Source organism: Belonocnema kinseyi, chromosome 3 (genome assembly GCF_010883055.1).
Source record: "Belonocnema kinseyi isolate 2016_QV_RU_SX_M_011 chromosome 3, B_treatae_v1, whole genome shotgun sequence".
NCBI classification, from domain to species: Eukaryota; Metazoa; Arthropoda; class Insecta; order Hymenoptera; family Cynipidae; genus Belonocnema; species Belonocnema kinseyi.
Genome location: NC_046659.1, coordinates 135,077,813 through 135,100,066, shown reverse-complemented (window position 1 = coordinate 135,100,066; position 22,254 = coordinate 135,077,813).

Here is a 22,254-nt window from a genome sequence, read left to right as displayed (position 1 = left end):
TATGATATTCTTAGTTTAAACAAACTAACTATAAATAAATAAATTTTGAAAGATTTACAAATGTTTCAAAAAAGAATCTACGACATTTCAAGGCAATTTTTGTAATTTTGTAGCTTTATTTTAAATGTACGAAAAATTTGAATTACTGAAAAGAGTGTACCTTTTTGACAATTTTGAAAGACATTTTTTTCATATTTACAAGTGTTGAAAGATTTCTAGTTAATAATCATTTTTGTTTATAATGTTCAAAAAATTTTTTTTTAATTTTGAAAAAATAATGTTTATAAATTATTTAAACATACTTCAAAAAAGAAAAAAAATTTCATAATTATCGATTTGAAGTTACGTATATAGTTGAAAATGATTTTTCAATGGTGTACTTTTCAATTTAGACAATTAGCTTCTTATGATGTTATGAATCCTTTATTAAAAATTCTACGTTTCAAAAGTCAAAACGCTCACCTCACTAGGAAACAGTGGTTCTATGTTGGTCAACTTATTATAATTACAAAATTAGCGATGAACCCGTCCATTCAATTAAAAATTCTCGATTTAAAAGAAACTATGAAATAAACTGCTTGGAATCGTAAAAAAGTTTAACATTTTAAAAAGTAAGATTTCAAAAGTACAAAATCAATTGTACCCAGTAGCACAAAATTTAGCGACGTCTTTACGACATTATTACGGCATCTTTACGGCAACTTTACGACATCCAATGTTCATGTCGTTTCGGTGTCTTTGCGAGATCGTAAAGACATCTTCAGAGCACACGACTTATTTACGATATCGTAAGGACACTTTAGCAGCATGGACATAGGATGTCGGAAAGTTGTCGCAAAGATGTCGTAACGATGTCGTAAAGACGTCTCCGAATTTTGTGCCCACTGGGTACTTACCTGTGTGACATTTAAAATGTTATTTAAAAGATGTACGTACAATAAAAGACTTTACGTTAATTATAATATTTAAAAATTATAGCGAATTATAGTATCATAGTTATACTTTACAATAGGTGACGGGACTTGTTTTCTGTTAAAGTTTTGTGTTTGAAATCGAGAAAGTGAAATATAAAGATATGGAGCACAGGAATAAAAAATAAGCAACGCACCAATGGGTTCGGTAAAAGGTTCGATAATGATACCTAATGAAACAACAATATAATTGATAATTTCACAATTTTTCATTAACTCAACTAACAAGGAAAGGAGTCGAAATATTATAAATCAAATTAAACAATCTAAAATAATCTGATATAAAGGCCTATAATGTGCAGAATCGGTTACTACATTCAGGGTCTACCTTAAGCTAAATTTCCCAGCAGGTACAAAATTTGGCGACGTCTTTACGATATCGTTACGACATCTTTGCGACAACTTTAGGACATCCTTTGTCCATGTCGCTTAGGTGTCTTTGCGATGTCGTAAAGGCATCGTCAGATCATACGACTTATTTACGATATCGTAATGACACCTTAACTACATGTACATAGGATGTCGTAAAGTTGTCGTGAATATGTCGTAACGATGTCGCAAAGACGTCGCCAAACTTTGTGCCCACTGGGCACATCGAAAATATCGGTGGTAGTATTTAAAAGCTTTCACAACACCGACAATTTTGAGGTAGATAAAACTCTTTTTCTATCTTTTCATTTTATGATCTTGCGCTGCGTTGTGTGTTTTACAGCAGTCAAGTTCATTTTTAAGCTGCACGGAACTTTAGTTTGAAGTGTTTTATTGTTTCTTGAAAAATCCAAAGGTAGGGTTGTATTGACTATGGCCTAGATTTGAACATGCAATAATTTATGTCACTTGCATGGTTGTAAGGAAAAGGTGAGTCATTGTTTGAAAACAGTCGCGGTGGTCCTAAACCGACCCCTAACCTAGTGGGCACAAAATTTGGCGACGTCTTCACGACATAGTGACGATATCTTTACGACATCTTTATGACATCCTATGTCCATGTCCTTTCGGTGTCTTTGCGATATCGTAAAGACATCGTCAGATCATACGACTTATTTACGATATCCTAAAGACACCTCAACGACATGGACATAGGCTGTCGTAAAGTTGTCGTAAAGATGTCGTAACTATGTCGTAAAGTCGTCGCCAAACTTTGTGCCCACGGGAGAGTTTTTTCGCACTAAAGATTTTCTAGTCTGTTTTCGAGAGTCCAACTGTGAAAAGTGAAGCAGCTACAAAAAAAAAGAAATACGTGCCACTCTAGTCTTGAAGAACGACTCGTCTGTCTGCTATTCGTATTCATCGTAGGGCAGAAGACAGCGATTGAAATTTTAATTTTTGCATTAAAAGAGTAAAATTGAGATCAACAAATTCAATTAATTGTATTTTCTAAAAAAAACCTTACAAAGTTCTAAAATAAATTTTAAAATTATTTCTAAATGATATTATTTTACTAACAAATTGCCAAATAAATTAAAAAATTTGCCTTTTCCTTTGATACGCTATAAAGAAATAGGGGATCGATATCGGACCACACTACCCTATGCTTGAAAATAAATATAAGATAAAAATCTGTACAAACAAGCATATAAAAATATTAGTTTTTGTAAAATATCCTTTTGTTACAGTATTTTTAGGTCTTCTAAGACGCGATTTCTTATTAGAAATAATATAAATTTCCTTGTAATTCTCAATTGTATTAATAATTTTGTAACCTGATTGGAAACAAAATGTTATAACTACCCTTTTTGACATTCAGAACTGCCCATTTCTATTTATAACTGCCCGACTTGAGTAGATTTGCTCTTTAAGGTATAGGCTGGCTAGGCTTAGAAACTTCAGTTATTCATAATTAATATTTCAATTTACACATATTTTATAGATACGTTGTTGATATTTTTATGATTTAACTGGCATGATGGGAATACCGTATTCCCACTTTTTTTCATATCATTTTTTGCGATTTCAGAGTAGTCTTTATTAAATTTTACACAGTTTTTTTTTAATTTCATGCTCGCAGGATAATAGAAAATAAAAATTTTTATGCGAAGGCTCTAAATGTTTTAAATCATTTTTTAATACTCATAAACAAAGAGAAAATTTTTTTTTTTTATTTAAAATCTTCATTATTGAAATAACTTTGCATTATATCCTGATAAAAATGGGTACTTCAGGGTTTTTTGGGTCGTTGAATACAAATTTTGACTCAGATTTTAAGAATTCAACATGGCGGATCCAATATGGCTGCCGAAACTTGGACTTTTTTTTATTATTTCTGAAAATTGGTATACAGAGGTTTTCGGGGTCGCTGATTACTAATCTGAAATCAGACTTTGAAAATCCAAAATAACGGATCCAATATGGCGGTCAAAATAATAAAGTTTTCTGGATTTTTTTTTAAATTAGTGTAGAAGGATTTTTGGAGTCACTGCTCACGAATCTGAATTTAGATTTTGAAAACTCAGAAAATTGGTATCAATCCATGTTTTAGGTGAGTAGGTGTATATTTTTTTAAACCTTAATGTTCTAAATATTTGTCATTCTGAATACAGATACCAAAAACCCCTGAACACCAATTTAAAAAAAAAATCCAAATTTTGCTCGCCATATTGGATCCGCCATTTTGAATTTTCAAAATATGAGTTCGGATTTGTTATTAGCGACTCCAAAAAACCTCTGTATACCAATTCTTAAAAAAATCCAAAAATATTCCAAATTTAAGTCGCCATATTGGATCCACCATTTTGAATTTTCTAAATCTGCGTCCAGATTCGTGATCATTGATCCCAAAAACCCCCGTATACCAATTTTCAGAAAAAATAAAAAAATATGCTAAACGTTAGCCGCTATATTTTACCCGCTATTTCAAATTTTCAAAATCTGAGTTGAGATTCGTAATCAGCGACCCGGAAAACCCCTATGTACTAATTTTCATGAAAACTCGTTTTTTTGAAAAATGTATGCTGGGAAGGGTTAAAAGAAACTATTATAATAACGACTGCTTAAAAAAATATAGAAAAGTTTAAAAAAATATAGATACACTATTTTATTATTATATTTACCAAGAGAATTAAGGGTAACCACCAAAAACACGACCAGAGAAGAAAGGATCGTCATTTTTTCCCAATAGAAGAAAAGCAAAATAATGAATACGGAGTACTATATTATTAAAGAATTTAAATAGCAGTGTAAACTATGCTTATGGGAGTACTTTATAGGACTATACAAGGTATATAATATTTCTTATCTCACGAATTATTTATGATTCGAACTTGTTGTTGTCACCTATTTCCATTTTATTAATTGATCCATTTATATACACAAGGTGACTCATTCCTCACTGATTAAAATGTAGAGAGTAAATATCGATATATAAAGGTGTCCTAATGACAGCGTTTTTGCTGGCAGAATTTTCTGCGTTTATAAATTAATTTATTGAAAGAAATGTCTGAGCCATATCTCTAGGTGTTTTTTTCACTTTTTTCAAATAGTCATTTTTTAAACAATTACGTTGTTAATTAACATATATCCTTCATTAGAAAAAAAACCAAAAGTCCTAAAGAAAAAGTGAAGATAGTTCTGGATTCTTATCGGCAATATCTCCAGGTGTTTTTTTTATTTATTAAAAAAATTAATTATTTAAACAATTATATTGCTTATAATTTTTTGAAATTTCTTCAACAATTCTGTTGAACAATTCAGAGTTGTTGAATGAAAAATAACATACCTTAAAGTATCATGAATGAAAACAATTTTAAACAATGCAAAAAAGTCAGTTTAAAAATTGTTTTTTCCCCCTCTACGCACACAGCTTTACGATATACCATATGTTATTTTTCACTTAAAAACTCTGAATTCTTTACCACAATTGTTAAATTAATGTTTAAAAATTATAAACAATATAATTGTTTTAAATAATTAATTTTTTTTTTAAATGAAAAAACACCTGGAGATATTGCCAAGGAGAATACAGAAATATCTTCACTTTTTCTTCAGGACTTTTTGTTTTTTTATAATGAAGGATAAATAATCAAATCCATATGCACCACAGGAGATCGTAAAGCTGTGTGCGTAGAGGGGGCAAAAACAATGTTTAAACTAACTTTTTTGCATTGTTTAAAATTTTTTTTTATTCATGATACTTTAAGGTATGTTATTTTTCACTCAACAACTCTGAATTGCTTACCCTAATTGTTGAATAAATTTTTTAAAATTATAAATAAATATAATTTTTCAAATAATTAATTAATAATTTTTTAAAATGAAAAAAACACCTGGAGATATTGCCGAGGATAATCCAGAACTATCTTCACTTTTTCTTTAAAACTTTTGTTTTTTTTATAATAAAGGATATATGTTATTTAACTACGTAATTGTTTAAAAAATGGCTTTTAGAAAAAGTGAAAAAAACACCTATAGATATGGCTCAGGCAATTCCGGCGCTGTTTTTAGTTTTTGGCTACGTCTATTATTCCATTTTTTATTCAAGGTCGAATTTTCAAATCTATATGCATAGCTAACTTCTGGGTCGTTTTAAAAATGTATGTCTTCAATACTAAATAAATTCAATTACTTCACCCGCGAAATAAAAAATTTTTGAAAAATCATAATAATAAATCATAATAAATTTATCAAATAGACCCATTTTCTGTGATTTTATTTTTAAGGATTTACAAATTTTGTAGGTGAACTGAATTTTGTTAGGTGTCCAAGATAATGAAAAAAAGTTCTAATTTTTAAATTTTTAAATATTTTGATTTTTTAATTTTGTAATTTTTGAATAATTTTTCAATTATTTTCAAATCAATTTTTAAATAATTGTTGTGTAAGGAATTTGAAGAGAAAATTAAAAAACATGAGAAAAAATTTTGAATTATTTTCTAACATTTTTAAAATGTATGTTAAGTATTTTAAACCATATTTTTTTAATTTTGCCATTATACATAATTTTAAGGAAAAATTAAGTAAGTTTATGATATTTGTAAGTTTTGAAACTGTAAAAAAAATTGAAACTGTGAAGGTTTTTTATAAATCTTGTAAATTTTCACGAAAACCAAAAACATTTTTTTAGGTTCCTATTTTTATTTAAAAAAATTAATTTCAAAATATTATATAAAAAAGGTAAACAAGTTGTCAAAGAAGAATCTCAAAGATTTTAAGGTATTTTTAAAAATTTTACAGAATAAATAAAAACAGCACGAAAATTTTAAATAATTTTCAGAGATTAGAAGATTTAGGTGGTGTAAAAAGTTTTAAAAAAAGTTTCGTATATTCGTGCGAAAGTTTAAAAAAAATTGTATTTAAAAAAATAAAACTTAAGGGGAAATTAAAGACAATTTTTAAAGATATCGAAAGATTACCCAATATTTCTAAAAAGTGTTTACAAGATTTTAAAACAAAATGTTACAATTTCATAAGATTAAAAAATTTTAAAAAAATCGATTGAATTACAAAAATCTTAAGTAGAATTAAAGAGATTTAAAATAAAATTTAAACTTTGATAGATTTTTAGCAATGCAGATTTTTGAATATTTCAAATCAAATAAATTGTAGCATGATTCCTTACCAACTTCTAAAAGTCATAAAAAAATTTTACAAAGACTTGAATTTTTCATAATATTTTGTAAAATCCTACAAAATAAGAAAAATTTCTTAACAATCTTCCAGACTTTTTTCTGACACGTCTCAAATATTTAAAAATCCTTTGGTGAATTTTCTGAAGAATCTTATGAAAATTATATTTTATATAAATTTAAAAAGAAGCTAATATTAATTATTTTCTTGTTTTAATTTTCCAGAATTTAATTTCAGCGTGGATTCATTCAAACACTTCGAAAAATATATTTTTTTTTAAATTTAAGTGATACCAAGGATTAAAGATATTCGTTAAACGTCTTTATTTGAGAGTGACTATACAAAGGTTTAATTATTTTAGCTTAGTTGCAAAGCATATTTGACTAAAAAAATGTCATGTTTAAGAGTTTGCTTTTTGATAAAATTGTAGTAGAAAACAATATTTTACGATTTATCATATTCCTTGTTTGTGATATATAGATATAATAATTATATTTATTTTATAGTAGCATTATAATGTAAAACAGCAATATTAAAAATTAGTTCATTACTATTTTTAAAAGTGTTGAATATCCATTAATAATACAAAATACGCGAACTCCAAAATAAAGCGTTCAATCTTTTACCGCGAAGCATCAATTTAAAACCAAAAAATGGAATAGTTAAATTTTCAGTCGAATTTTGAAGACACGAAGAAAAAGAGTCACATTTTCAAACAAATTATAATATAATAAATATCAGAAATATGAATTTTGAATTCAAAATCTAATAACAGACTCTTCAAGAAATAATTTTTTGTATATATTTCATTGGATATAAAAGTAGACTCTGAATGTGGAGCTTCTAACAATAATTTTTCAAAATATATAATTATTTAATAATAATAAATGTTAAGAAAATGTTTAGTATGTATTGATATATCAAACGGTTTTATGCAACCAACTTAGAAATCTTTTAGGTGAAGGGGCGAATCAATAGAAAGGGCATGAAGGAATTGATTGGAACTCTAAAGAGAATAAAACATTTTAAATTAGCATAAAAATAATCATAACTATACGTTTGATTTTTAGCCAGCAGTTAATAAAAGAAAATAACTAAAACTTTTTTTTTCAAATATTTTTATTCCTTTATATGTCGTGCGTTTTCTCAGAACTTGTATGCTGCTTTCGCTGATGCACTCTTCTTCGGTTTATTCAAAAAAGGATTCCTTAGCCTCTTAAGTCCATGTGACAAGTGGTTCACGTGAACAGATTCCTTTCTTACTCTCACTTTTTTTATTTCCCAACTTATTTGCACACGAAGCGCCACATTGAGTTAAAAATTGGGGATAATGAATCAGAAGCACTGACAAAGGTTGGTCTTGTGCTAAATCTCAATAATTATGAAAAAAGCAAGAAAAATTATTTACATAAAAAAACTTTTTTTTGATAATTATACAAATTTAGGAGCAGGCCCACCATTCTTAGTGCTTCTTATTCAGTATCCCAAATTTTTAACTCGATGTGGCGTTTCATGTGATAATAAGTTGGCGAATTAAAAAAGTGGCGGTTAGGTAGGAATCTGGTCACGTGACCCACTCATCACATAGCCTTAATGCATTACTGATTCAAGTTTATTTTTCACATACTCCTCCTCCCTCTAATAATTTGCCTCGTCTGACATCCATTACATTTCCTATCAGGAAACAAAGTAGGGCGCGTGGACGGACAGATGGACACCATACCAGAACTATCAGGGCTCCTGCATAAATTAAACACTTGATAGCCAAAGAATTGACTCTTTATTATAATTTGTAATAGAAGGTTGTTTGTAGCGTTTTGATCCGACTTTGGGTTAACAAAATATTATATCTTGGTTTAAGGTTGTTGTTTATATCGCATTAACGGTATGATGAGTCAGGCTTTACACGTGCTGTTCCCGGATTATTCCAAAATATTTTTGGATTGGGCGTTGCTTACCTACTGGAGTCTCTGTAAGTTCGTTTAAAGTTAAAAGGGTACCGCTGCCACTTTCCATGTTTATTTTTGCCCGTTTATGTTTACCTTTATAATACATGTACAAACCGGCAAGACAATCAGTAGTCTCCAAAATTGCAAAGGCGTTACCATCGAGTGTTGATAGAACAATTTGCTCTGGCATTTGCATGGGCTTATAGAAATAACCATCTACTCTCAATTTGATTCGTGTATCATCAGGGAAAGTATACATTCGAAATCCGAATATTCGGTGTGGATTCGCAAGAGAAATGAGCCGAACAAATTTCATATCTTCAATGGCATATCCACCAAAGTCATCAGAAGGAAGTCTAGTAGGTGGAGCGATGCACCTAGTTTGAAAATGTGACCTTGAAGACCTGTCAAGTAGACAATCGTCAGGATGAAGTGTTGCAGCAGTAAACGCAGCAAGTTGAATTTCAGCAGCAGACGAAACGGCAGGATGAAAATTCGTAGGGTGAAACCCGGCAGCTTGAAACTCTGCAGGATGAAGCCCGGAAATAGGAATGCCGACAGCATCGAATCTGCCAGGATGAAACCCGCCAGGATGGGACTCGGTAGGAGGATGTCTGGCAGAACGAGACCTGGACCTAGACCTCGTAGGCTGATTATGTCTGCTGGACGAATAAGAAGTTCCAATACGAGGGGATTTAGGGATGGGGGCACCGTTAGGTAAACAATCAAACTGCAAACTTAACTCTGAAAAAGGAAATAGAGGATACAAAGTTTCTAAGGTACATTCAGAACAAAAAATTGCCTTGAAACAAAAGAATTGTCCTCTTGTCTGATTTGTTTGAACGATTTAAATATATTTTTTACACAAATATAATTATCCAGATGCAATATTAGTAAAAAAAACAGCTTTTCTTGAAATTGAAAATTCTGTTTGATTTTTTCAAAACTTAGTCGAAATAGTAGTTTTCGTAAAGCTGATTTTTTTAAACACTGGAGAAGCTTTAAAAAAATGATCCTAATATTTGATTAAATTTTTTTATTTGTAGCACTGAACAAATAAAAAAAATTATGAGCACCATTATACAATAAAAACGTCGGCGATGAAAAAAACTTTCCATCTGCATAGATGGCTCAGAAAAGGCTATTTTTAAGAAATGAAAAAGCTTTTTAACTTTTTCTAAATATAAGCGAAATGATGAAGTTTAATTTTTAGGGATAAACATTTGTTTTCCGCAGTTTGGTTCGAAATCAGAGATTAGAATTTATAAATTTTGATATAAGTAACTCTAGGATGGATTTTCTTCCAAAAAATTCGTATGGCTAGTCTTTGTTTATCTTTAAGAATACGTATCGTCAATTAATTGTTAAATTATCAAAAACTAATTGCACGACTTGAGTGTTTTAGAATCATTTATTGTTATACATTTCGCTAGAAAAAACAGAAAGTGACAGACGCCTAATAAAAAATTTTTAAGAAGACAAAACTATCTTTGTATTATTAAACCTGGAAATTAAATTTTTTTATAACTGCTTTGGCATAGACTTCGCTTATATTGGAAAAATTTAAAACGACGGTGAATTTGGAAAATCCTTAGGTTAACAATAACTGTTTAACATATTACAAATGCATCTAGAATGTTCCTTGGGAAAGTTTGTATTTCATAAATCAGTTCGAGAAACTAAGCTTGGTGATCTGAACATGATTAATTAAAAAAATAATGCGACTTTATTGCGCGTGTAAAAACATAAATCTTTTAAAGTATTTTTAAACATTGTGTCGACATTTTTCTGATTGTGTTTAAATAAAGAAAAATACTAATGAGACGTTTCAAATCAAAACTTATATATATTTGTTTACTGATTACATTAAGTACTAAAATAAATTCAAAAACAGAATTTTAATTTTTTTTTAAATTTATAACCCTAATATCCTCTTATATGAGATGATTATGAAAAAAATTATTTCTTGGTTATTACATTTTGTAAATAATCCTTTCGGTTCAGACAAAGATTTTTATGTTTTTGTTGCAGGACATCTTTTAAGATTTTATAAGTTCTAAAATATAAGTTCAAAAGTTTTTGCAGCATTTTAATATTTATTGACCGATTTTTTCCGCAGGATTGAAAAGTATTTCAAATTATTTACGTGGATTTAAATAAGAAAGTAATGCGCTTTACGTTGGACATATTGACTTTTGTAAGACTTCAAAAAAATTGGTGAAATAGAGATATATTATTATATTTTTATATTTACCAATAGAATTAATCAGAACCAAAGCTGACAGGACCAGAGAAGAAATAATCGCCATTTTGTCTAAATGTGGAAAAAGCGAGTACTCGGTTGAGTAAGAATTTAATTAACCGTGTAACGTATGAAAATTCTTAAGCTTTATAATATTAAAAAGTATGTGTTTTATTTCTTATCTCTTTTATACAAGCGTTATCTCATTTTGCTTGAAGTGGAAAGACAAATTGACAAAATCTTTGACTGACCTCCATGTGTCATCGTGTACATTGCCCCATAAAGATCATGGTATGTCACGTTTATCTCGAAAACGATAAAAATTTCAAAAAATAATCTTAACAAAATATTGGACATAGTCACAATACTCTTTCCATGTTTCATCCATTGTTATTATTCAGATGCTTTGTTTAAAAAAGAAGTAATGCGCCAAAAAATTTAAAAAAAGGTTTAAAATTTACAAAATTAAGGCAGTTTTTCTGAAAAAATGGAAAGTTGATTTTCTAAAAAAAACCCAACATAATATTTTTCGCTAGTTTTTATTTTAATTTTCACTTTGACAAGGAAAGTATCTGGTGTTTTCGATTCTAGCTAAACAATTTTCATTACCAGATCATTTTTTTCTCAGAATCAAATTATCTACTTTTTCTAGGAAACAATGACAGATACGAAAAAATGTGTTATATACGTTTGCAAATCTAAGAAAGTCATAAAGAATGTTTTTTATGCCTTTTATGGCCTCCGAAAACTAAAGAAAAATTGAAGCTGAAGAAAGTTAAATGATTGTGAAAACAACAGTTTTTAAACATTTTTTTGAATTGCAATTTCCAATTCCGTAGAATTTTTTTGACTTATCCTGTCACATGAACAAATAAAATCTATTATTTGTAATCGAATTTCTAGTATTGTCCAAAAATATTTTTATAATCCTGTTTAAAGAAAAATTAATTATGTTTACCTTATACAACATTAATAAATGAATTTATTATTATTCATAATATTAATGAATGTATCATTTGCTTAAACAATATAAAATATAATTAAAATTACTTTATCGTTGTGGAAGACAAAAAACTGAAATTTCCTAACTTATATTCCGCGAAAACGAATAGAAACTATGCATGTGCACATATTTTGTAAATATATTAACAGAAATTAAAATAATTTTAAAAATTAATCATGCAAGTATGTAACTAAAAATAAACTTGACAAAAAATTAAAATTTCCAAACTTATGTTACACAAGGAGGAATGTAAACTATTTAAGTGCGCATTTTTTGTGGGCATATTAGAGGGAATTCAATAAGTCAAAAATACAGCATGTAGGTATGGAATTAAAAATAACCATTAGGGGTGTTTCTACTGAATTTACGATTTCAAAGAACTTACGGAATTCAAAGAATTCACGAAATTCTCAGAATGTATGGAATTATATAAATTGAATTAATTTAACGAATTCAATGAATTCACGCAGTTTAAAGAATTCACGGAAGTCACAAGTTTCAAAAAATTCACGCAATTTAAAGAATCCAAGGAATCCAAAGAATTCTCTGAACTCAAGGAATTCATGAAATTCAAGAAATTCGCGGAATTCCTAGAATTTGTGGAAATGATTGAATTCTCGTAATTTGTAGAATACACGAAATTCATGGAATTCACGGAATTTACGAAATTCAAGAAATTCACAGGATTCATAACCCTCTCGGATTTTGAGAAATTCACGGTAAACAAGGAATTTACAAGCTTTAAAGAATACACGGAATTTAAGGAATTTACGGAATTCAAAGAATTCACGGAATTGACAGGAATTAATAAATTCACAGTATTCTAAAATTGCACATAATTCATTGAGTTTACGGAATTCAACGAATTCAATGTTACGGAACCTACGGAATTCGAAGAATTGAAAAATAATCAGAGATTTCACGCATTTCAGATAATTCATGGAATTCACCAAATTCAAGGAATTCACAGAATTCATACCAATCTCGGAGCTAAAGAATTCACGGTATACAAGGAATTTAGAAGCTTTAAAGAATACACGGAATTTAAAGAATTCACGGACTCCCAAGAATTTGCTGAATTAACAGGAATCAAGAAATGCAAATAATTAAAAAATTGCACAGAATTTGTTGAGTTTACGGAATGCAACGAATCCAATGTAACGGAAGTTACGGAATTCGAGGAATTGAAAAATAATCAGGGATTTCACGCGATTCAGAGAATTCGAGTAATTCACGAAATTCACAGAATTAAGAGAATTTGCGAAATTCTAGAAAATCAAGGAATTTACGAAATTTACGAAATTCACGGAATCTAAAGAATTCACGGAGATCAAGGAAGCAAGGAATTCGCGTCACTAGCTGTCTTTCTAATTCTTTGTGGTAATATGCAGAATTAAAGCGAATGAATATCACTATCTCAACGAAGATTTATCTACACGACAAGTCTTACAGTTGTACAGGGTCGCGTTAAGTGAAGTCTTCAGCTGCTTATACTATTATATTTATGTTTTCATAACAAAGTGGGCGGGGGGGGGGGTGGAAAAGAATTAAACGAACATTCGTTAGCAGACTCTGATCCATTTGGTCAGAAGCTATAGATATTAATCGAGGAGCGGACATGTTGGGATCATGTCTCTTACCAGGCGTAAACCAGGAACGTTAGGCTCTTTTGCAGCGCAGGATACCATCTTCGGATGAATCTTCTTAAGGCCACTCCTTGAATCGAACATCAGCTGGTTTTTGCCAGTAACATCGTTTCAAAGGACCTTCCATATATATAGGCAATTCTTTAAATTGAGCAAAGTTAGTTTTCAGGAGAGTGCATGATCGTTTGCTCATGGATTCAACTTTGTTTTCTCAATACGCGGATTTTTGAACCAAATATAAACAGTTAGGTCATGTGGAACGCGTTCTGGAGTTTTTAAAAGTTAATCATCTTTGAACTTTTTATTTGTCACATCATCCTATCTTTAAGTATTATAGTTCTACTACTCCTTTAATAATAATAATTAATGCCACAAGTTTGACATTTAATAACACATCCTTGAATTTGCATCTTCACACCGAGTCAAAATTTCTCACTTACTTCGTCTCCGTTATAATACGCTGGCAATTTCATCCCGTTATGTTTGTCGACGACGTAGAGAAAATGTTTCGACAGATTGTAATTGATTTACGTAATCCAATATATCTAATTTTCCAGCAGTTAAATCAGTTGTTAAAAATAACTTCTATGTAGATGATGCTCGTTTTGGCGCTCATGAAATTGACGAAGCTAGAAAATTAAGAATTGAAGTCATCCATCTTTTCTAAAAGGGTATTTTTCACTTACGAAAGTAGGGAAGTAATAATAAATTATTATTGTCAGACTGTCAATTAGGAAATCATGAGAGAGCAAATGAGAAAGCGAGTACGGCTAAAGTGGCCCACCAATGAGAGCGCTACTGCAGCAGTAGGAGAAGGTGATTCCTTTTCTTCGCATTATCGAAGCGCTCTTATTTGTGGATCACTTTAGTCGTATTCGCTTTCTTATTGGCGGGTACTTAGACGAGTAGGCTCTTTGACACGAACTCGATTTTGCATCCCATGTTTTTCGATTTAAGGAAGATTCTCCAACGAAGAGCTTAATTCTCTCTGCTCTCGCAAAGCTGTATGATCCTATGGGTTGCTTATCTCCAGTGGTAATAGTTGCTAAGCATTTAATGCAGCAACCATGTTTTCAAAAGCTGCAGTGAGATGAGCCATTACCATTTAGACGACTATTATTTTAAATATTATAAGGCTCTTAACTATCTTTAGGCAATCCAGATACCGCAATAGAGTAGTGAAAGCACTGACAATCTAAGATACATGCTGCATAGCTTTTCTGACGTTTTGAGCAGAGCTTGTGTTGCAGTCGTATATCTCCGTATTATTCAGAAGGATGGAAATGCGCAGGTAACTTTACTGACTGCTGAATTGAGAATGAATCATATCATATGCCTAATCAAGCAGCCATCGACTTGGCTAACATCTGTATCTCATCAAGTGGCTCACAATCATGAGGTTGTCCCAAGCGTTAAGTGGTAACATGTACTCACTAACGATAATCCCGTAGATTACGCCTCCAGGGGTCTCTTAGCAGAAGAATTAAGCGATCATCCCTTATGGTGGCATGTTCCACAATGGCTGATCAAACATTCTGCAACTTGGCCTGAATCACGGCCTGCTTTCTTTCCAGATGTTGACATTGAGTGAAGTAAGATAGCTACTCATTATCCCATGGAGAAAGCTCAGATACCCTTTGTCTTAGCTAATATCCTTTTGTCTTGGCCAAAATTGTTGAAAGTGTCCACCTATTGTCGTCGCATTTTCGCAGTCATCATGATTAGGGTGGATGGGCCAAAATCGATTTTCTAGCATGACGCCTTGGCTCTCTCAGCAGGCCAGATTGAGCAAAATTTTTCGTATTGGGTCTGTCAAATTCAAATGAGTTTTTCGAAACAAAGCTGATCGCCCTTCAACATGACAAAAACATTAAACGGAACATGTCTTTCAAAACATTACACATATTTTTAAATTGATCATGTGTGATTCGTTCGGAAGGACGTTTAGATGACGCCCCAATTAATGAGGATAAAAAGCATCCTATTATTCTACCGCATCATCGAATAAGCTACGCGAGGAATTCTTAGTTTTGGTAGCTCGCACGCTTTAAAAAAAATTACTTCATGTCTGTGTTTTATGCGTCAGTCAGCGAGCTCCTTTTTCACAACAGTTTGTGGATAGTCTTTCGAATTTTCGGACCGCGACAAGTAGCCCCGTTTAGCATACTGGGTTTGACTATGCGGTTCCTTTCAAAGTATGGGTATCACCGGGGAGATGGCATAAGATTTACAAGGGTTTGTAGCCTCATTCGCCTGCTGTGTGAATCTGGCCCTTCGTTTAGAACTAGTATCGAATTTCTTAAGTAAAGATTTTTTGGCAGCTTATTAGCGTTTTTCAAACAGTCGTGGATTACCAGCTCACGCTACAGTGACGTTAATACAACATTTAAGGGAGTTGATAAAGAATTTCGTAATTGCCTTTAAAACCTACGTCAAGATTTAAATTTGCAGAAACAACTCGCCACCCAAGGGAGTCCTCAGCGTTTCATTTCGCCTTCTGCACATCATTTCGCAGGAATGCGGGAGGCTGAAGTGAAAAGCTTCAAGCATTACTTTCCTATTTTTCCTATTCGAACCCAGAACATCTTTTAATTGGGGTACCTTCATTGAGTCCCCTTGAACGGACGGTATTTTTCAAATATGCTCGAATACGAGTTTGAAAATAAATACTAGACATGTAATCAGTTTCTGTGTGTTTTTCGTATTTAGTAACGTCTTGAATGACCAGTCAGTGTACGAATTAACAAGCACTGCGTCAGGCGTACTAAATCGTTTTAACCTATGTAAGGTAATGAGTAAAAATAATAAATGTTCTATCAAGAAAACTTTTCATAGGACACTAAGTTAAAACAGCGTTACTCGTAAAAAGTAGCAAAGAGTTACGGGGATGTTCACATCTTATGTAACACGCCTGGGGGGGAGGGCGATTTATTACGCAGTGTTACATAGGGTTTATGTTAGCAATGAGTTGTGTTGATATTGGCAGCGCTGTTTATGTTAGAATTTCAAGTTTTGAATTTTCATCCAAAATAACTGGTTCACGAACTCGTTATTTCTCTTAAGGCCCTTAACAAGTGTGACAAATCAGAATTCAACCTGATTGAATATCTTCCCTTCCAATACTTTTCTCTTCGCTACTTGCCCTACTTCCACTCTCCTTCTACGGCTTTCCCTACCTTAATTCTCGTCCTAAACTTTCCATCCCTAAAATTATCTTCTCACAGTCAGGATTTGTGCAATGGACTACGAAGGCATTGAATATTCGAAAATATCGTTAAATTCTTCGTTGGGAGCTAACAGGTGTTTCGCGCACTTCTTCTGTGGTCAATGTGGTAACCCTGCCGCTTTTCATATTTAATTTCACCCGCTTGTAAAAGGGACAATCATATGTATATATTCCGGTAAGAGTATTTGTACTCTCTAATATTGCAAATGCATTACCATCGGATGTTGATAAAACAATGTGTTCTTGGACTGGCGCAGGTCCATAGTTATTACGTGCTGTTCTCAATTTAAGTACATTATCAGCATGAATAACGTATCTTTGAAATCCGTACGTGTGGTGTGGATTGATGAGGGGAAGAAGCCGTACAAATTTAATATCTCCAAGTCGATATCCACGTCTGTCAGAGGAAGGAAGCCGGGTAGGTTGAGCCATGTACCTGGCACGAGGAGGTAGTCTTTCAGAAGGAGGCAGTCTTGAAGGAAGAGGTTGTCTTGAAGAAGGAGTCCTAAACCTGACGGGGATGAATCGCGAATCACAGGAAGCATGACTGTCTGTAAAATAATGTCTGGGAAGTGAAAATCTGGTAGAACAATCCTCGTCAGCAGGAAACTCGGTAGGATGAAACTCGTCAGGAAAGTCGCCAGAAAACTCGGCGGGAAACTCGCCAGAATGAAACTTGTCACCAGAAAATCTAGCAGGATAAAAGCCGGAATGCTCGGCAGAAGAAAAACTAGATCTGGCCGGAGGATTATGTCTGTCAGGATAATCATTAGATGTGCTCTGTTTAACTTCAGGAATAGGGGCACCATTAGGTTAACAATCAAACTGTGAACTCAACTCTGTAACAAGAAACAGAAGGTTACATTTTTCTCAAAGATGCAAGACATGTTAAAAAACGAATGCTAAAAAATTTGTCCGCATTCCGAAATCAGTCGCCTCATCAACGCAAATTAAAATCCCACCACAAAACATCTGCGACAGAAAAATATATATGACGTTCAACTACATTAATGTGATCTAAAGAAGTTTTTTTTGTGAAAAGTGAAAATGCTTTCAAATTCGTTAAATTATAAATCAATGAATAAAGTTTCAAACTTTATTTACCAAAAACTGCAATAAAATTATCTTCAACTTTAAAATAATTGTTTATTGGTAGCGAAAAATGATTAAAAAAATATCATGCTTTGGAAACCACATTTAACCTTACGTCCCTCATCCACCACGACTTAAGCGTTTGCAAGGGTATGTAAAGGAATGCCTAAGACGTACAAGAAAAATCTAAGCCCTTGAGGGACACTCTAGAGATAAAATGGGAATCAAAGGAGAAAAATTATCTCTTGTGAACGTTGCACAAAAACACTAGAATTGATGTAGTTGGATCCAGAAAAACGTCCTTATGGAATCATAGACAGGGAACACACTTTTCGGGCTCGCATTTTGAATAGACAAATGTGGGTAAGGGGTGGCCCATAAGGCACACCCTTCATGTAGATCAACTCTTAGAGCTAGAAAGGATGATTTGAAAAAAGCCAGTCGCCTGGCAATGGGATACACTACAATCACATACAGAAAAGTTGAGGCAATATCAATTGCAAAGCAGAATAATCGCAATTGCAGTGTTTTGACAGTTAAAGAGGGCAACTAGAAATACCCAAATTTTATAAATATTCAGTTCAGCTTAAACAAAAGGATTTAGTGAATCAGTAAATAAGTGGTTTTGCTCTATGTAGAAAAGCAAAACAGATCATAGCTGATTATATTGTAATGTAGAGAAGGCCCAAGTGTCAATAGGATGTCCACGTGGAGAAGCTGCTTCTTCCACTCAGCGAGCACTTGTCACCGGTAACCTGCTTTTTGTTTTGAACGAATTGGATTTCTACATTAAACGTTATGTAGATGATCAGATGATCCAGGTAACAAAGAAACATGAGGGCACCTTCGTTAAACTCATGCAGAAAAGTAAAATTTCAAAAATCATCTTTCTATTTAGAAGAAATACATGACTCTAAATTACCCCGGAAACTTCACGTTGACGCCATGATAAAGAAGTCTTAAATTCCCTTTAGAGCCTGTGGATGCGTAATAGGTAAAACCTGGAGCGTAAATCTCAGGATTACTTGATGTTTATATACACTTGATAATCAGACCCATAATAATACCATATGTACCAACGATGTGACTTCCAAGTAGTGAATTAATCAATACTATGGGGCAACTAAAAAGCTTTTACAGAGTTTAATGCCTAGCGATTACTCTTGCTAGGAAAACAACACCAGCATTAACTCTTGAGGTCATTAAGGATATCCCGCGGTTGCGCTTTTTCGGAATGAGGATTGCCACAGCGGAAGTGTATAAACTGCTAGTAAAGGGTAACCTTAGTGATTTTGCGGTGACAGATCCACATGATATCAGCAAGCGTATGCTACGCGAGGAAAACATTCTCTCTGTGCAAACTGATGCTATGCTGAGGATATTATTGTTCATAAGAACCTCTTCAGGTTATATTTCTTACGAGGGAACTATGGCATGGTGAAGAAAGAGACAACATATTATTTAAATCAAGATGTCTAGTTAAGTACACACATGGTTTTGAAATCTCCTTGGGGACAGAGGCCGGAATCTACGCGAAGAAGCAAATAGCTGAGATAACAAAAGCACTCGGTGCACTCTCAATAGTTTTCCAGGTCAAAATAATATCTATTAGAGCTTGGCTGCAGGCAATTTATTGATCGTGTTTATGAAGGTCCGTACATTTAAATTTGTTTTAAAACTCCTGTTCTTAAATCTAAAGAGTTGATTTCCAGAATATTATAGAGTTGTTTTCAAGATCTTTTTAAGGTCCCTGGTAGAATAGGGTCAGCCTAATCAAGATTCCGGTGGTAAACATTGTTAATGTAAGCAGAAAGCAGATTCACTGGTTAATATGGGGAATTGAGAGTCTGTGACTGGCTATTCTAATTGACAAAGACTTTAAATACATCATACATTAGTTTGGTTTGTACTTCTACAGAAAACAGTGCAAAATAAAACTATCGAAACGATCAAGACTTTCTGGCAAACCCAAAAATTGAAACTAGAATAGTTTTTAATAATAGTGTTTCCTCTTTTCACAACAAATTCTGCAAACAAATTTTAAGTTGTTATATGGGTTCTTCTTTATCTCCTATATTTTTAATTTGTTATACAAGAGATTAGAGTGAAGAAATGAAATTTGTAATGGAAATGATATAAAATGAAGTGATGATTAATTGATTAAATGAAATTAAACAACCTTGACAATATTAAAGATTCTATTTGATTTGCTATTTAAAAAATTAAGAATTTAATTTGTTATCATGGGTTATTATTAATAAAAATATCTAAAAGAGAATTAATTACAAAGCATTATAATAATCCATTTTGGTAAGGACGTAATCTCAATTTTAAATTTCACCATTCATGTAGCAAATGAACCTTATTAAAGTAGATATTAATCTACTCTCATGAATTAATAGTTTTAATAGAAAGATAATTAAGCATATATTCCATAGTGTTTATGAAAAAATAAATGGATTAACATCTATGAACAACTTGACCTAAAAATTAATTTACCTTACATTGTAGGATCATTTTAAACGTTTAAGAACGTATTCAAAGAAATATAATATTATATTTTTACCATAACTATACACTAAACAGATTTCCTTCCTTTATAAACAAAGGGAAAGATATTTCTGAAAATTTATCTAAATAAACCAAAATTTTGAAACAAAGTATATTGGTGAAACTGGCAATAGATTAAAGGAAGAATAATTCAATTCGATTTTTCAAGGCAGTTGAGACAAATTTGGGGTTAGAATCCCAAAATTACTAAACGTGAATCAAATTTCGAAACTTTTTTCAAATTGGTATATTTCTGTAAAAGTTAGTATGAGGGCGGGGGGGGGGGAGTCCAAAGCACGGAATGCAAATTTAGAGCTAAGATAAAAGAATTATTTTTAAAAAATAAGAAATCTTTTCCTAATTGCAAAAATTGCAAAGTTTCGGGACACAACGCACCAAGATATTTTTTTAATCTTTTATAATTGGTGAATTTCCACAAAATTGAAGTACAAGGAAGTTTATTGAGTCACAGAACACAGAAAGTTTTTTCAAAATTTTGAAAATGTTATTACACTGAAAAGAAGTTTAGTTGAGCCAACTATTCAGTTATTAAGATATAGTATTGCTATTTTATTAGTTGATACTCCTATTTTACTAGGTCGAACAATAATTTCATTAGTTTTCTTGACTATTTAGTTAGTAAAAGCAACTAAGTAAATGGTTGTCCAAACCGAAAATATAGTAGAACCGTATCTTACAAAATTACCCCGTTGTTATGACTTTTATACAAATACAACAATATGGTTAAATTTTTAAATTTTTAAATCACCTTTTTGAAGTTATGGAACTTAACCCCAAATTTGTCTTCTAACTCACTTAAGCAATAATATATAAAAATTTTATTTGAACAAATAGTATAACTCTTATATTGAAAAAATTTGTTTAAGTAATAGACACTTAAAAACATAAACCGAATATCTTCGTGGATGCAGGGGAACATTAAAAATACTTTTAAAGCATTTTAATTTCAAGAAGTTTTAAATGATTTCAACGGATTTCAAAGATATTACACGGATTTAAATAAGGATACAATGTGGATTACGTCGGACAAATTAATATTCTATAAACCTTCGAAATTTTTATGCAAATATTATTATATTATTATATTAACATATTTACCAATAGAATTAATGATAAATAACAGTAATGGGAATATTGTAGAAAGGATCGACATTTTTTCTAACTGAGGAAAAAATTATTACGGTAATAGTGAGACTTTTGCCACGAAGTAAAGTATTATTATTATTTTTATCGTTCTTATCACACACAAATAATTATAGAGGCCTCAATCTTTTTTCAATGTGAGATATTTGTATTTCATAAATTATTTTGAGAAGCAACACTTTTTTATCTCATCAAGGCTAAATATGGAAATTATAGCGATATTTAATAATAAATAAAATAAAAAAGATATTTCCTTACACAAGTTGCAAAAAGAAATTGCGATTTCATTGACTAGCCATTTTTGACCACCAAATTTTGTCTTATTAATCGAAAATGCCTTCAAAAAATTAATTAATTAATTTCACAGAACAAAATACATAAGATGAGAAAAAAATATTGAAGTGCAAAATTTGTTATCCATAAAAAATCTACAAACGTTCTTGCAACTATTTTTTTCTATAAAACGCACAGCTTTATTTTAATTGCGAAAAATACTATGAAGAAAAAATTTAATTTTTCCGGCAAACTAAGTACATTACGATAAAATGGAATAGAAAAAATTATTCTTGAATTAAGCACCTTTTTTATTCATAAATATGACTTACTAGATGAATAACTTATTTTTTTATTTTAATAGCACAATATATAATGAAAGGTATAGTAAAAAATTATTCGACTTGAACAAATCTACCAATTTCGTATTAATTACTTTTTGATAAGACGCTAATTTATTGTTTTTCATATAATTATAGATATATAATTATAAAAATATTGAATTAGGGACACCCGCCAACGATACGACCAGAGTATAAAAAATCATCAATATTTGTATATTACTAATTGGTCGAT